Below are 19,444 nucleotides of genomic sequence, written 5' to 3' on the forward strand. Positions count from 1 at the left end.
AAAAAATTTCATATACATTGCGCAGAGATGATTTTAATAATGATTCGCTATATTGTTATGTAGTTTTATATTCAATGCAAATATTTAATGATCTGCTATGGAAATATAATAATTGTAGAAAATAAGATAAAATGTTCTTCGTTATAGTACGAATGATAAAGTACGAGTATCATATATTTGATATCGATGTTCTTATTACTGGAATGTGCTCGAAATAAAGTATCAATTTAAATGGCTTTCTGAGAGTTCTGCATAAACCATTAGCTATCAGAATATATGATAATATAATTTGTTCTAAACTTAAAGAAAATATTTTCAAGATAAATTAAGTTCCTTATATTTTTTTAGTTATGATTTAATTTATATTATTTTAGTTATCAGGAAAACATCAATTTATATTATTCTATATGTCAATTTCGTACTACTTTAAAATTCTTTCTTAATTATTCAACAATAAAATGTTTTGGATTAAACAAATGCAATATAGTCGTACAACAAAATAATTACATTAAAGTTAAAAAGCCTTATCTAAAACTTCAAAAATTTTATCTTGGTTTTGAAAATATCATATTGCGTCTGAATTTGTACTTACACTTTACTTTTAGTTATATTTTGAAATAGAAAGACAAGTTAATAATTTTTAATATTGTTGAAAATAGAGAACTAAATATAATTTTCATTCAACGAATAAAAACAAAATCACACTACATCATTTGCACTTCATGAACATTTATGCACCGATTCTGCGCATAACAGAGAAATGTTACGGCATGGCATGTTACGCTCCGACTCCCCATACATTATGCGAATGAATCATACTGAATGCTGTCAAAATATCATGTATTTGCTGTTCATTCCGGCGTTTTAAGCATAAACTGCAACGTCACTCGTATCTTACCTAAGAGGAATCAGAAACACACACTTATCTAACATCGTTTTTTTGACATTTGTGCGGCTTTTAGGTTATGTTTTGTATGAGAAAACCTGAGAAATTCGCCTGACTGAACACCAACCGCATAACTTTTGTCTATATTACTATGGAAAATTCTTCATAACATGACCTTATCATAACATTGCGGCAGAATCGGTCCCTTAATTTCTTATTTTATTATACATTAATGTATTAATGTATTATATTTCGGTATCAATAACTATAATTTATAATCATTATAATTACAATTATATTTATATGTCTATACAATATTTCAAACAATAGTAACTATTAGTTTAAATTTCATATTTTATGTCATATAAAATACCTCAATTTATGCTGTGACTATTTATTTTTGTTATATGATATAAAAAAATTATAAACATTGAATGCACGTTTATTTATTTCAAACATGGTATTTTTACTAAATTGTGAAACTGGCATATTTTTTAAAATTATTGATTAAAAGCAAATTTGTTTACATAGATTGAAGGGTTTCAGAATTTTCAAATTCAAAAACCTTTACAGAAATTTGGGAATACTGCTGATTGTTTAGCAAGTCGAAATATAAATTTAACCTAGTTTCTGTCATAACTCGTAAACCAATTTCGTAAATTCACAAACTTGAAAATCAAAAATGAAAATATTTACATAACTTTACGTTATAGAGCCTTTTGAACATTTTGGCATATCTTAGTAAAAATGAATGTGTGTGTATGTATTTATGTGTAGAAACGAATTTTTGTCTAAATTTCCGGGAGCACGGCTTAATCAATTTGAATGATTCAAAAAACATTCGATTCCTATTAATAGGGAGACGTGCTGATTAGTTTTTAGCAAAGATAGATCCATCCGTTCTTGAAATGCAAAGCAAAATGTGCAGAAAATATAAACTCGATTTCTGCGAGAACCGGGCATCCGATAAAAATGATTCCAAAAACATTCAGTTTGTATTGACGGGTAGACTGCAGCTTAGTTTTTTGCAACAAAACTTCTGTAAAAGCAGTTCAAGTCGTTTCGTATAATTATTTAAATATCTAGAATTATTTGGATTTCAATTTTATTTCAGGCTACAAACAATAAGAACTTCTAGAATAATTCATTATAGTAAGGGAAGTCCAGCAATTTGCCTCACCAGGCAATGCCATGCGCCACTAATTTTTTATTTTTTGAACATTATTTTGTATACTGTTAGAGTTCATGACTTTAATTTTAAACATTCCAAAATGTTATAGACATACGAAAAGTGATTCACAGTAGAACCGCGATTAATCGGACTAATTGTTGTCGATAGGCATCCAGATAATTGAAAATCCGGATAATTCAATGTATGAATGATAATGGTGTGTATTTTTCAAAAATAACAAATACATACATAGATATCAACGAAAATCAATGTTTAATAAGGAATTAACATTTCCTTATGGATGTACAGTACATATATAATTTATTAGATTATATTGCATACATGTACAAAACTGCAGCATAAATAATAAAAAATGCAAAAATTTGAATTGTAGGTATGTGCATACATATAACTCTGGCGCGGTTGGTAGTCCGAATAATCCGGACCGGATAATCGAGGTTCTACTGTATTTATAAAAATCATCAATGATTAGAATAACAGACAAGCAAATATTTCAAAATTCCAAAGTCACAATTTAAAAAGTTGCAAAATCTCAATTGCTATTAAGTAGAAATGAATAAATTTAATCTAAAATATTGTTTCTTCTATTTACAGTGGCCTATTTAAACCTCGGCGCATCTCTAATAGCGTCCGGCAGATGTCAGGAAGCCGCAGCGGTTTTGCGACGTTGTTCGCGGTTAGACGGCTCTGGTCTACGAGACAGGGCCGCACACGAGGCGGCAAGGTTGGGTGCCCTTTTGCAATTGGGCGGTTTGTACTCAGAACAAGGAAGGCTGCAGAGGGCCTTGGCTGTCTATAGAGAAGCTTTGCACACGCTACCTGAGAGGTATCCTCCGCAGGTAAGAAGATGTACTTATTGTCCTATTAATTTTTATGTTTATCCTCAATGAGCCTGCATAAGCTTTATTTAACAATCAAAATTTTTCGACAATTTAGTAAATAATTATGTATTTGTGCGTGAGATGACAAACAACTCTTAAATCTATAACAAAGTACAGACGACCAATATCAAAATTTATGATCTCTGCTAAACTTTTCAACCTAAATTAACATTTTTATACTAGGAACTATAAACATTGTGGGCCACTGTTACTTGAAAATCACATAATTCATCAATACCAAAAAATGGTTCAAACAGAATTTTGTTCAGAGTGTAAAACAAAAATGCGGCCCTTAGAGGGTCAACATTTAATGTAAAAAAGAAGTACACAAAAAAGTTGACTTAAATTTTTTGGAAAATATTGTGAAAATTGCATTTTTAAAAATATTGATATATTTGAAAATTTTGTTTTTTCGAATAATTTTAATGATTTTATATATATATATATATATATATATTAAATATATATTTTAAATTTTTTTGAAAATTTTGTTTTTTTTTCGAAGCAATCGCACTGTGTTAGCTGCATAGAGGCGAAATATAGAAGCGCGTAAGCGCCGAGTCTTACGGATAAACTTTGGTACAAAACCCATAAAAATGTAAACAAAATTTTATTTACATTTTGGTTTAAATTTCTTATGATTTATAATTTATTATTTTGCGTGCAAGTTTCCAGTGGAAAAACTCGCTTATTTAAAATTTTATATGTATACTCTTAATCTTACCTCAGGCTGCATGGATGTCAGCATTTCTTCGCAAAATTGCAGAGTACAATTGTTTACTTCCTATTTGTATTTCCAAAGATCTAGTAAAATCAGAACTTCAGATATAAATTTTGTGATCTTTCTAGTGAAACATTGCAAAATTTGGCACAACACTGTTAACACATATGAAGCACTTTTTAGTCCATAAAACGGCCCAGAAGCCTAATTCAGTATCACTACTTTATTGTCCTTGTATTTTTTAATAATTTTTGTTCACTTGTTATGGATAACAACATCTACTCTTTATGATTTCACGATTTGTGAAGTTGATCCTTTGTTCTAGGAAGTTTTTATTATTTGATTTATGTTTGAAATGTTCTTGAGGACCTTTGTTCTCAAAATTGGACTTCTGCTGAAAATAAAAAAAATAGTCAAAAAAAATTTATCAAATATATTATTATATAAAAGCAAAGAAAATACTAAAAGCTATATGTTCATTACAAATATAAAAAAATCATATGTCATTAAATATAAAAATAAAGAGAATATATAAACCTCTCCTAAAAACTAATCACCACTTCTCCCCTTCATTACAAATTGAATGTCTTTTTTGGATCACTCAAATCGGATGCTCCGTTCTCTCAAAAACATCTATTTTTTGGACTATTTGTTCCGTATCTCCGAAACGGCTGAATCTGTATTTGTCAAAAACTAATCAGCACATATCCTCATCAATAAGAATCAAATATTTTTTGAATCATTTAAATCGGTCGATACGTGAGTCCAAAAACGTGGACGAAAAAATGTATTCATCCATACATACACACACATCCAATTTTACTAAGGTATGCGAAGATGTTCAGAAACCTTCAAAACGTGAAGATATGCAAACATTTTCATTTTGGATTTTTGGACGATTACAATAAATTAATAATATGGTTCATATGTTACTATTATTACATTCTCATATAATCAGAAAATCATAAAAATTTTCAATTGTAATTATTTTTGGCTGGTGCCAAATTAAATTGCAAACTGTCTGACAAAACCATATGATATTAAGCATTAATATTAATTTGACGTTATATAGAAATAGTAAATAAGTTACATTGATTATACGGTCATAAAATATCATGGTTTTAATCAATATACGTCAAATTTTAGTAAAAAAAAATTCCTATATGATTGGATATCGATACCAGATACCAATCAATCACTTCTATACCAAATTTTGTTTCATTAATCACGTGCATATCATATTTATATTTCAATGAATATAAATGCTGTAAACAATATTCATGTAAAGCACATATTATGCGATTCTAATCACTGTTTGCATCCCAATTATAATAATGAACACCTGTCTAGTTTGGTATTTTAAAACATACTCGTACATCACTTATGCACATATCAATTTATTAATATTGCATTAGAGAATTCAAATAAAATTTTATATTATTTCACATGAAGCTTTTAGCAAATATATCTTGTCTATATAAACCTCTACAAGTAACATGATCATTAAATCGGTTGAACACGAAAGCTTTATGATAGCAGATGTTATAAAATAAAGTGTATTACACATCATGTTTTATCCTGTAAAATTTTTACAAAACAGCCCAACTGACGCATTTTATAACTGGGTATGAAAAATTCAAAGACAGATATCGTTTTGCAAGTACCGAGTTTTATGAGAATTTTATTAGTAAGTTGACAAACATATCGTAATAATTTATGATGGAGATGAAGTATAAACCCCATTCGGACTTGCGAGGAATGATAAGGTTTTGATGTATTTTTAACGTTATAGATTTATAACCTGATATTTTTTATCTGAAATATGTTGATTATTTATTAAATCCAAAAATATGAGTACATATAATTCTTTATTTCTTTGTTCTCCGAGGATAACAATACAATTCAGTCTCAAAATAGTATCTTATGCATGATGCAGCAAGATGGAATCATTGCTATTGTTTTGAGCCAGCACAAATAATTATTATTTTCTCTGAAAGTTTTTGAAGAAATTAAGTTTTTTAAAATCAGATAATTAGATAGTCAGTAATATATATTAACTAATTACCAATAAAATCTTTGTGAAATATAATATATAGAAACATATATTTTATATTAAAAATGTTCTAGAATAGATGTATAGAATAGTAAATAACTTCAATTTTAAAGTATAAAAATGTATTAGTTTGAAATTATTTTGATTTTTTTTTCAATATCTAGTCTTATATATAAATAAAAAACTAGTAAACAATGGTATGGTGCTATAAAGAAATTCTGCAAGATAATTATAGCTTTAATAACAAACAAAATGAATAAATTTAATAAAATTAATCAATTAATTCTTATAAAACTGACTGAAAATACCAAGTTCTGAATAAAATAAATACACTAAATTTGTAATTAAATAAAATATAATTAATATAAAACAATATCTGAAAGCATTTAGTTCACTTGTAAATTCATAAATTATAGTATATAAACTATTTTGGTCAAAAATGAATTTCTTAGTAATGGTACCTCTGTATGAAATAATTTTCTATGTAGTCTGATATTTAAGTTATTTCTCACATAAAAACAATCTATTTTTAATATTAAACTTTATAAATTAGTAAATATAAAATCTTCAATTAAATTAAAAAAACAAGCTCTTAAATTCAATACTGTTCTGAAGAGTTTTAAAACTTTAATATAAATCTTATTAAATGTACTTAAAAAGATTTAATTTATTTATTAGACACTTAAATATCAATTTATTCATCGAAAATTCAATATTTCGTAATAAAAGATATACTTTATAACAAATAAATGAGTAAATTTATTAAAATTAATTATTATGAAACTGAAACAAAATTCCAAATTTTTAATAACATAAAAATATTAAATTTGTAACTAAATGAAAACACAATTAAAAAAGAGCAATATATCTAAAATCATTTGATTCTAGTAATGATATCGCAATATAAAAATCATTTGTATCAGTCTGATTTTGAAATTATTTTTATACAAAAATCAATCCATTTTATATACCTACTAAACGTTATGAATTGCATTAAATTTAAAATCCTGATTTAAATAAAAAAAACTATTCTAGCTATTAAATTCAACACTATTTTGAAGTATATTTTAAAACTTCAATATGAATTTTATTAAAAATAATTAGATAAGTTTTATTTATTTATTGGGAACCTGAATATGAATATATTTATCGAATTATCGATTTACCCAATATTTCGTAATAAAAGATTCATATTTTTATAATGCTTATAAAACTGTTCTATTTTATCAGCGAATTTTACCACATTTTTTGGCATTACACAAGCATATTTTTTGACGACTATAATGGGTTAGTGATAATTTTTTTAAATTACAGAAGTATATACCTAAATATCAATTTATTTATCAAACTTATAGTAAATGTTCATATTTTTTAAATGCTTATAAAAATGTACTATATTATTAGTGACTTGACTATAATGAGCAAATTATTAGTTTTGGAAAATTTGAGAAGAATATATATATACTCAATATTTCACGAAATTATCTTCACAATTGAATATCTCAAAGTAAGATTTTTTAGATCATTTCAAATCCTCACAATAAAATCAAGTTTGAGTGTCTACAACAAAATCGATCACATATGACATGAATACAAATCACATTCACTAGATAATCAATATACGTTCAAATGTTTCAAAATAACAATTTAATTTATTCTGTCAAGTATTGTTAAAAGTTACTCATATATTGTTTTATATATTTGAGTATATACATGGTGTCCCAGACCTTAACGTCAAACAAAAAAGGGATATTAGTATTGACCTAAAAAATTAGTACTGTCCGGAAAAAAAATTTAAAAGAAAAATTTCGCATTGTTTGGAAGTTACGAGCATTTAAGTGCAACCTAGAGCTTTAGTGCAATTATGACCATTTTTCAGTTATTGTGGGTAATTTTTAGTAATTTTGTTTATTTAAACTTTGGAACCGTAAGTGTTAATTATATTTCTAGGACCAAAATCAAAAACATTAACACAATTGTCTAGTTTTCAATAATTAAGACTTTTTGATGAACTAAGAATTTAAGTTGTTGGGACCTATTTATCGCGCATATAGAAAATTTTAAAATGACAATATAAATCTGAAACTCAACTTATTCATTGAGAACCCAACATTTTAATACATGATTTTTTCATTTTGCAGCTTCATAACTTACTTCATCATGTCATTCATCACAACCTTATTATATAATTTCCTTACGATAAGTAATGTTTGACAAGTAAAATTGTCAAAATTTGACACCATTCTTTCTGTAACAATATATATCTGGCTTCAATTAATATTAACATTTCACATAAAATAAATTTTTTTTGATCTCTCTAATATATTTTACAATTGATCACATATGTATGAAGTGCGTCGTATAATAACTTTCTTTATTACCAAGACATTTGTTGCTGGTTAGTCGTATTATTTTATTCTGTATCATGTATAACCATACATTGCTGTTATAGATATATTAATTTTCTATTCTCCGGCTATATTACTTTACCAGGCCCTTCCTCATCTGGCAGAGATATCAGCTTCGCCATATCTATTGCAAACTTCTACGCCGCTACGTCGACTAATTAAAGATGGCGCAGTACTTGCTAGCTACGTTATTAGTGTTTCCATAATAAAGCAAACGATCCTATATATGTTTTATGTTCGATATTAATCATGTGCACTTGGCTGCTACTAGTGTTCCAATGTTTGCCGACCGATCATGCGATATGATTAAAATTAAACATACTTAGTACTTGATAGGGCTACGCCAATGCCATCAACCTTAAGGGATGGATATCGAATGCCAAATATTTAGTTATGTCAATAGGTAGATCAAAGACAATAATCATTAGATGTAATAATATTGGTTATGGATTGTGTATACAAGACTCACAATAAGAGACAAGTATTGCAATGTAGATTGGAACAGAGAATGCCATCAGTATGTTTAAATTTGTAGTAAAAATTGGCTATAGCTAGTTTTTTTCAACTGCCTGTTCGAAGAAAAACCAAAATTTATTAGTAGGGGTGACTGGATACGATTGTGCCAGGGTACGGTAGTAACAGTCTTCGTTACAAACTAAAGCTTACTGATTTTCTAATAGGGTTCAAACTTCAAAGCTAGAAATATGAAGTATGTTTGTTCGAATAAGTTTCCATTATTGCATTGAGTCAGGGTCGTTACATTAATATGCTCTGTAAATCGCATTGCTTTTTAAGAATCAGAATTGAAGTTTTTCATTCGATTTCTTATAATAATAACTGTTACTTGTATACAAACAAATAACAGTTTGTTATTTTGTTGTTAGTTGAACATTAGTAGTAAATTACCAGCAATTAGGTTTTGCGTAGATAATTTAGCTTAGCTATGACGATGATATGATGATGAAATGTTTTAAAAAATATGCGTTGGGTACGGTTGTGAAATTTTGGTTGTGGGTCTTGTTCTTTTCGGGTGAAGATTAAACAGATATAGCAAAATCTAAGACAAAATAATAAAGAAAAAGGAAAAATATATATAATATAAAAAACAAGAAAAATCACAAAAATTTCTTGTTAACTTTGTTTAAAAAGTTATGTTTTGTTATATATTGTTATATACCAATCCCCTGTTTTACACGGAAGATACGTTCTAGAAAAAACCGTATAACTCGAAATATTTATTTTTATATGAACGAAAATCGCATTTTGTCAAATTTTAGTTTGAAAAAGCCCATTTCATCAATTTTTATTATGATGAATAGTTAATATACATAGAACAAAAAATGAGTATTAATATTAAACAGATTATAAGAAAATTAATTTATTTCAAAAATAAAACAAAAATAAAAAAAGATTAAGTATTGTATTTTTGTTATAGACAAAACTTAATATTGGTATTTACAGGTGTCATCGTTATTTTACCTTCTAGTTTATTTACTTTCATCTTTTGCCATTGCCAAACTATATTAAAATTTTGTGCAAAATGACTTATTTGTTCACTTTGAAAAAAATTACGGTATTAATTATATATAAACACTAGTTAAAAACAAAGTTTAAGAACAATGATGCTCTTTGTTCTGATATATCAAACAAACTACGTTATACACATTTAAAATTTAGTTTTGATCATAAAACGGGATGTTTCCATATCCTTTTCTATAGATTTCCATCATAAACTTCTAAAAATTCGTAACTCTAACAAACATTTTGTAGTGTTTTGTATTTTGACAGTAAATCAATCAAAATGTTTCTGTGGATATAAGCAATTTATAATTTAGTGCTTATAATTTAGTGCTTATAATTTCGTGTAAATGCTAAATTAATAGATTTTGTTAATTTTTTTTTCAAAAATCGTGTAATGTCGGAAACGTGTAAAACGGGGGATAGGTGTATTTTATTTATAAACTTTGTTTAAATGTTTACATTGTATGGTTTAACAATAAACGTCATTATAACGCCGTTTTGGTTATATATATATATATATATATATATATATATTATTATTTACCTATTATACCTAATTTAATGCCTGTTACAACCATTCTAGGCGTGTTAGGACATCTTAAAAAAAACATACTACATATTTCTCCCTTTGAGCCCTATATGAAAATCGGTATAAGTTGATTTTATGACTAATATAGCGTTTTGATTTCAGGGTATTTAAGAATAATATTTCAGTATTTCCAAGTAGACAAATTACCATTATCATTTGATTAATTTCTATCGAGCTAACTGGTAAATTATTAATAAAATTATCAGCTTATTAAAATAGTATCACAATCGTACCTAGCCTCCCATACACATTACTTGTTATTTACTTGCTCTCAAAATTTAATTGATATATCTTTGGATTTTGATTTAAAGTCAGATCTTTAAATTTAATTATAATTCAAACTATTAAAATGACTTTAAATGCAATGTCTAAATACTGCAAAATTTTTTTGTAAAAATATTTGTTTCTTACAACTGTTTTTTCATCGAGATATGGAGTTTGAACCACCCTTTGCGTAATGTTCTCTTACATTTTTCTTCGTCCAAAGCTAAATACAGAGATATGTACCATCGGCTTAGAACACAGGGAGACAGGGACCCATTAAGTGTGGTCTTTAAATTACAATGATCGCATTATATTTGCTAGGCTGTCCTCCCTTTCGTAAGAATTGTCGCAGAACCATTTCTTAACAGTCAGTATTTCATGTTCATTGCTTTTAGGGTGGATGGTAAATGTTGACAAGGTCCGCAGCTAAATACTATTCCGGTGGAAGAACTGGGCTTAATAAGTACTATTTGCTTCAAAAAAATCCTAAATCGAAATATCTTCCATGATAAATAATTTTTATGACGTAAATCATTAGACAAGGCATGCAATGCCAAACTATAGCCTGATTGATCTGGAAACTGTAACTGGTACTTTGTTCATTTTGTTAAATATTGTTATGTGATTTTGTTGAAGAATTGTTAAAGCTATTCATTTTTCCATATATTTGATATAAAGCATTGTATATAAAATCGAATATAACTGTATATTTAATTGAAGATAGAGTGTAATATCTGAAGGTAAAAAAACTCTACGTAACACCAATTTAAGTGTAAACTACATTATATATGTAATAAAAAAAATTAATTTGAAATTGAAGTTGAATGGACAATGCAAAAAATCCCTCTATTACCAGCTCGAACGTGATATTCGTATGAGACTTAAAAAAAATTATTAGGCTACTTTTATATGAATTTTTAAGCTTGTAATGCTTTTCAACTTGTAAAAATATGAAAACAACATTATTTTTCCCATATATCATATATAATACATTGTTTATAAAATCAATTATAAATTTATATCTAATTCATGATAAAGAATGTTACCTGAGGGTAAAAAATTCGACGCAACACTAACACTGTGTAAACTACATTTGCTAATAAAATACATATTTTTAAATTGAAATTGAATAGACAATGCAAGAAATCACCTGATTATCATCTGAGGAAGATATTTGTATGATACTCTGAAAAATCAAATATTTGAAGAAATTTGTTGTGGTATTTTTATGTAAATATCTAATTTTTAAATTTATCAAATTACACAAATATGAACATATCTAAAAAATTTACATTTAATTGCAAAAATCCAAACCAGGGTAAGGGGAACGATCGTCTAATTTGACTTAGAGCAATTATATTGAGTAAACCAACCAATTATATCACAACAAATAAAACAAATTAAACAACTATTTGACTATATTAAGTAAAACTTCCAGCTAATTCATGGTTGTAGATGATTTTTTGCTGTTAAAAAAATTGTCACCTGGTCCTTTTTACTCAATAAGCTCATCTTATTATTGATTTTGAAGGAATTTTGCGAAATAATAGCTATGTTACTCATCCTATGCCAAATATAAGTTTGTATGATACATTTTTTTACAGTTATTCTTCTAAGTTAGTGTTATTGTTCAGAATTATTCGGTAGCAGAGTTGGAATAACTATTTATTTAATTGATCTCTTGTAAAATTGTTTTTATTTCAACTTAATTTACTTTTTCATTTACTACTTTTTATTATTTAAACTTTTGCCAAAGTAAAGGTTCAGTTGGTCTTATTTACCCTACTCACTTCTAAGCTTTTTAGAAGTTATACAAAAAAACTGTTGAACATAACTTAAAATCAACACTATTTGTTATAAAACAATTAATTGACGCATACTTAAAAATTTAATTAATTTCTCGTGAACTAAACAACAGACCTCACAACTAAAATACTAATGACAAAAAAATAATTTAGTTATTGATTATCACACATTGCTGTTTATCTCGCAATAGCGACATTGTAAAAATCAAGAATTTTGGCGGGTTATACTTGATTTTTTTTTAAAAAAAAATTCCAAACTACTTGTTTTTGAGATATCAGTAGTGGACCTTTTTACCCGCGGATTTTTAGGCCCCGCTCTACCTTATATTATATTAACCTTATAGATTAACATTTCCATACCTTGAATCGTATGAATCCTATGAATCTATACCCATTTAGGCTTCCATTTTCCGGCCGTACGGTTTTATTTTCCTCAAGCGGGAAAATGGAAAATACTCCTGGGTCCGCAAAGGGGATGATAGATGGACATTTATCGGAAAGTGACCGCTTGTGTTCGATCACCAGGATACATATGTCACACTTCGACAATGACCACTGTCCATTTTCGCGACGTTCAGATTTTGTTGAAATATTTCACGGCATTTGTACTTGTATATGATGAGGATATTGGAAATGCGGTTGTGAAAAGAAAATTGGGTACATCATTATTTATGTACATAGCATGTTCGGAATATGCATTAGTAGATGTGCATTTTTCGTACGCGACGCTAGTCCTATAAATCAATCATATTTTGCTCCTAGTACTAATATATGTGTATTTATATAAATAGGATAAGTCGGGGCTTGAAGGTCCGCGTGTAAAAACGAACACCAAAGATATCTGAATAACAAGTAAAGTTAGGATTTTTTTTAAGAACAATATTTGAATGAAGAACACATTTGAAAAAAGAAGTGTGATGTGCCATCGCCTAAAATCAAGCAAATATCTTTGTAATTCTAGAACAAAAGATATATAGTTATTTTTGGTTGTGAACTGCTGTTGTTTAGGTCACAAGACTGTAATATAACTTTTAAGTACATGTTATTAACTTCCCGAAAGAGAAGTTTATGTTTTCATAAAAAAATCCCATTCGCTAATTTTCTGTTTTTTCGACGTTTCAAGCCATTCTTAATCGAATGAGACCAAGTTTGAAAAAAAAGTGTGTATGTGTGTGTGTATGTGAACAGATTTTTTTCCAGGCGGCTGGACCGATTTCAAAAATGTAAAAGCCGTTCGATGTATCTCGATGAGGACTATCGTTTGTCAGTTTTGTGGGACGATCGGCCGAGACGTTTCTTTACAAATAGCAGAAAAGTGAAAAAAAATTGTCCACGTTTTAGCCCGCAATTCTGAATCGATTATGAAAATTCAAAAACCTTTCGAAAGATATTAGTTGAGAATCGTGTTGATTAGTTTCTAGTAAAAAGCAGCCGGGCCGTTTTCTTGTAATAAAGTGTTAAAAAAAAATTTCGACGATTTTTATTATTTTTTGTGATCGTAGATACCATAGTCTTCTAGATCATACTAAAATATTACGGCCCTACGACAAGTTGTTTAATTTTAAAAATTCGTCAAAATTTGCAAAAATTAGTATAGTTTATTTGGCTAATGTCAAAATTAGACCTTTCATCAACATTTGCTCAAAACGCCTGAACCGATTTCAGAAACTTAAAAGCAATTTAGTGTATCTCGATGAGGGTTATCGTTTGTTAGTTTTGTGCGACGATCTGCCGAGTCGTTTCTTTATAATTTAAACATCGAAGATATAATTTGTAAATTAAAACATAGAATATGTTAAATAAATATGTAAAATCAGTTTAAAGAAGCAATATTACAAGAAATAAATTAAATTAATAATTGTACCAACTCTGCTGATTAATATTTTTGACAAAATGTGCTCATGAAATTTATAGTTTGAATTGGCTTTATATTATATATATATTAATCAGTAAAATTCCTTCAAAATTAAAAGTAAGACATTGGATCTGCTTGCCTCTGGCTGTCCGATTTTATTGCGCCTATGGGATTAAAAGACACTTGACAAATTATAGAAAAATATTTAAAAAAATGTTTTTATTTTGTTACCTTTGACAGAGAATTTATTGTAAAAACAGATAAGACATATTATAAATAATAGTTATACATAATAGTTATGTAGTTTTTATACATTTGTTAGGTAACTATTATAAATAATAGTTATATAGCTTTTGATTATTTGAAACCTTTCTAGAAAATATACTAATGTAGATACATTCTAGATACATCTAGAAAAGACACAAATTGAACTCTCTACAACTTAATGTAGTGAAAGAAAGCTGAGTGTCAAAAAGTTTCGGTTAATCGGAGAATCGAAGAAAATTACCAATCGCTAATATAAATACTATAATTTTCAATAAATGTTTTTTGACCAAAAATTTTAATTTTCAATTGTAGTTTTTTAATTAAATAAAATATTGTTTAGTTATCACGTCATTACATATATTCAAATTTAATCATTTCTCAATCAGTATTGCTCATACACACTTTTAATGCGTACTGTAATAACTCGATATATATATTGTTATTCAGTCCATATCAGAGAATTGACTTAATTTTCTTATATTATTTCAAAAAATCATCTAACTCGTGTCAACCGCATCTCTTAAAATTTTCTGCTCTCATTACACAATCTCATTAAAGTTTACCAAATATCAGTGAACAATTTTGCTACAACGCCAACGTACCCGTCCTCTGTGATTTTAATAACGAACCGAATACAAAAAAAGATCGTCAACTCCTTGCACTTGACATATATCAAAACACACTCTCAGAAAACAAAACAGTAGAATACAAACAACTTGCCACTTTCCGTGAAATTTCTAAACAAGTACATCCGTCAAAAGTTTCAACCCCTCGCTCTGGAGTAAAACAAAAAAAGCCGCTCAGAGCTTTTAACTTAACAATTCCGCCCCGCTCGAAGCGGTCTGAGAAAGTGTCAGCATGCGAACGAACTTGAGATATCATAGACTTTCCTCAAATAAAGTCACAACATTTTGCTTATGATACACGAAACGGATTCGAGAATTTGTCAGAGACAAAGTGGGAATGACATCAGAGATTTTTTAAAAGAGATCGTAAAGCTTTCTAGGCAAAAAAGTTACTTATATTAGCATGTCATTTCGGGTGAATGAACTCAATATGGATCTATTTAGTATTGATCATTATAGTGTCACCTTTAACGATAATAGTGCCAATTATAAATTTCTTGACTACAGAGTCAACCATTCATTGCAAAAATACATTTGAAAATTTAAAACTATATTTATCGATTAATAATTATATTATTTATCCAATAGTAATCGTCCAAAAATCTAAGTTGAAAATTGTTTCAAAGCATACATTAGACAAAATGGATATATGTGTGTGTTTGCGTATATGTGAGATGTATGTTTGGATAAAAAAATTGTCCACAATTTTGAGAGGACGGATGATTCAAAAAAAACATTCAACTCATATTGATGGGGAGATGTGCCGATCAGTTCTTGGCAAAGGCGCGTCCAATGGTTTCAAAGCTGCAGAGCAAAAAATGCCAAAATACCAAAATCAGTTTTTTATGCCAAAATGTTCAAAGTTCAATGAGTTAGAAAAGATCTCAGGTGATCAAAAGCCATATAAATATGATATATATAATGTTAATAAACTATTTCAAGAATAAATTCTGAGCCAAAAACAAATCTTTGCAACTTTGATATGAATGCTTTTTGTTCTAAATCGATCGATTTGCATTCATACGTATTTTAAATATCTATAAATTCAAAAAACACAACTCAGAATGATAATCAACTTAATGATACAATTGAAGTTACAATCAAAGATTTTGAGAATTGATCAAAGACAAACTTGAAATGATATCAGATTATAATTATAGTGATCAGTAGGTTGCATGGCATCGTGCCTTAAGGCAAATTGCTGGAACTTTCCGTACCGTAATTAAAAATCTTGGTACAAAACCCAAAAAAAATTACACAAAATCTGTGCACATTATGGAGATCTCTATAAAATATCTGATAATTTGATGTGCATAGGTCCAATAAACATTTTTGACTGCCAAATGACATTTTTTTAACATATTTTTATTGAGAGTCCATAACCTCTAGACCTGCCTTACAAGTAAAATGTTTTTTTAAATTATTAAAATCGGACGCACCGTTCTCTTAAAAACTGAGTTACCGTTTTTGACACTTTTTGCCCCGTATCTTCGGAACGGCTAGACCTGCCTTAGCCAAAAACTAATCAGCACGTCTCCAAATCAATACGAATCGAATGTTTTATGAATTATTCAAATTGACAAACATTTGTATCCGCACACATACACACACACATACATCCATTTTCTCTTAGATATGCCAAAATGTTCAGAAACTTTTGAAACGTAAAGATATATAAAAAATTTCATTTTCGATTTTTTTGCGATTACGATAACTTGCCCTACGGAAAGTTAGAAAAAAGACAATTATTCATAAAAGCATAATTAAATATCAAAGAATTTTAAAACCGAAGCTCAGATATAGTGTGTAGTTGAATTCATTCACTAAAGGTTATTATACAATTATTTATTTATACGTATACAAACGTTGGTAAATTTTTTGTCAATGATCAAATTAAATATATATATATATGTATATATATATATATATGTATATATATATATATATATATATATATGTGTGTGTGTGTGTGTTTATAACGCTATAGTATTGTAGTATTCAATAATACTTTAACTAAAATAATAATATACAAATCTGTACTATATAAATGCTGCTCAATTACCTAGATGGTCGTTTCCATGAGCTGCTACTTATTATTCAAGCGAAATAATTTAAAAATCAACGCTTGACTCCATTCACTGCTTCCAAATTTCGTTTTATCATGCGAATCATTGATTTCGTTATATTAGGCGACTTTCACTCAGCAAAGTGGGTACCTATGCTCTTATACCCTAAACGGTTCCTCATTACCTCTCGTGTGCTCTCACATATAATTTCAATTCGTAGTCTTTGCCTCTCTTGGTTCGAGAGTCGATGTTAAAAATATATTTGTTTTTATTGATATTTTTAAAGTTTTATATTGATTCAACATGTTGATAATTTATTAAACATACTATACTAATTGATAATTTACTAAACGTACTATAATTCTGTTATATACAATTTCTGCTGTGAAGAGAAATATAATATTTGAAAGTAGGGGAAAAATATGTATAGCCATTTACCAGCCATTACCTCGATTTATACGACGTCAATATCAAGAGCTAAACGGCAATGTTTGGAAAACTATAACAAATATAGTTTCTTTTGTTAGTTTTTTTTTTGTCGTGAACACTGTTATTTTGTTTACGAGATTTTAATATAATATAATTTTTAGGTATTCGTTATTTGATTGTTTTATAAAATGTTTTGTCATAGATTTTTTTAAGTAAAACTTCTTTAGGCGCGACTAGGGTGTACATTTTTATACGGATCAATGGTGATAAGACGTCGTGTATGTGAATAGAGATCTGTCGTTGTATGCGAACCGGCATTAACTTTGTATGCGTTCCGATATGAACAAGTAAATCGGCATAGCTAAATAATGCGTGATCAGACGAATATTTTACCCTGTTCCTTGAAAATAATAAAACAAATTAAACATTTGTTTTGTGAACTAAACGTAAGTTTATTCATTAGAAATTACTTCTATACTATTCGTAGTTCCTATAAATCTTTAAAGTTATTTAAATAAAAAATATTTTTTGGACAAGACAGATATTACAGCTGTTCAAAAAATGAGATTATATCGCCAGCAAAAAAGTAAAAAAATACAAGCGGTCAATGAATGTATGATAATTTTAATTACATGAAGTTCTTCAAACATAATTACATGATGACTGAAGTTGCGAAAACAATATTTATTAAGGCGTTGTTTAACATAAACCACTGAACGAATATTATAGAATTTATTAATCAGCAATTACATCATTTTTCCAATGAAAATTAAAGTCGTATATACTAAATATAATGACAAAACGATCATGTTATATTTGAAGATGAATGAAGAATGACTTTAATTACAACATTGTTTTTAAATATTTTACATATTTTCAATGCTATTATAAATATATAATTTATAATTTATCATTATATAAATGTGTATAATGGTTGACAATAATAAATGTGTGCCATCACAAGTGTTACCATATTACTGATAAATACTATTCAAAACTGTTGTATGATGTATTTATTTTTTACTTAAATGCCATCTTGTACAGTAGCAAATAAGTTTCACTTTAATCGCGTGTGAACCTTACGCGCACTCTTTTTTTTCATATTATTTTTTTTAAATTAGTTTAATATTTTTTAAGGAAAAATGGCTTAGTTAACAGCTTTAACAATCATAATTAATAATAGCAATCCTAAAGATTTTAATTTGATTTTGTAGAGATTAAGCAAGTAAGCTCCTGTTTCAAATCAACCTGTCTTATGAGTATTACAACCAAATATTGTTCTATTTTCCAAAAATCGAATTAATCATTTGCATCTATAATCTTTATGGCTGAGAAAGTAGCAGTGGCGCATGAATTAGTATATGAAATTTGGTATGGCTATACTTAAGAGAATTATATTGTTAAGATCATGAACGACAATTGCACTAAAAAACTATCAACTTACCACACCAATAATCCTTTTTATTTGTTTATTAAAAATATCGTCCCAGCTCTCTAATCATTTCGCTAATATAACTACACTATGCCTCCGTAAGTAACGCAATGAGGGCATTTATTCTTGCGCCAATTTCCCGAGGTTTTCCATTGCCCATATCATTACGGCCGCAGCCGGCGATGAGAAGAAGGCACTAAGGATTCATTTCTTTCCTTCATCCGGGCCTCATCCTAAATGTAATGGAAACAAAATGGCGACGCTTTTCCGACGAACGGGCTGGGGTCGTGATTTTCTGAAAATGTTATCCCTCTGACGCTTGCGGGTAATTGGCAATGGATAAATAATTGATATTAGTTCGTGGTTATTTCCTGAATTATCTCTCTTCTTGCGGAGTGATTTTGGTAGATGCTTGTAAAAAATTAATGAACTGCGCGGTTAACCTTTTG

This window comes from Ctenocephalides felis, unplaced genomic scaffold, assembly GCF_003426905.1.
Source record: "Ctenocephalides felis isolate EL2017-DRISC unplaced genomic scaffold, ASM342690v1 CF-g0.4_SCAFFOLD_00845, whole genome shotgun sequence".
Classification (NCBI taxonomy): Eukaryota; Metazoa; Arthropoda; class Insecta; order Siphonaptera; family Pulicidae; genus Ctenocephalides; species Ctenocephalides felis.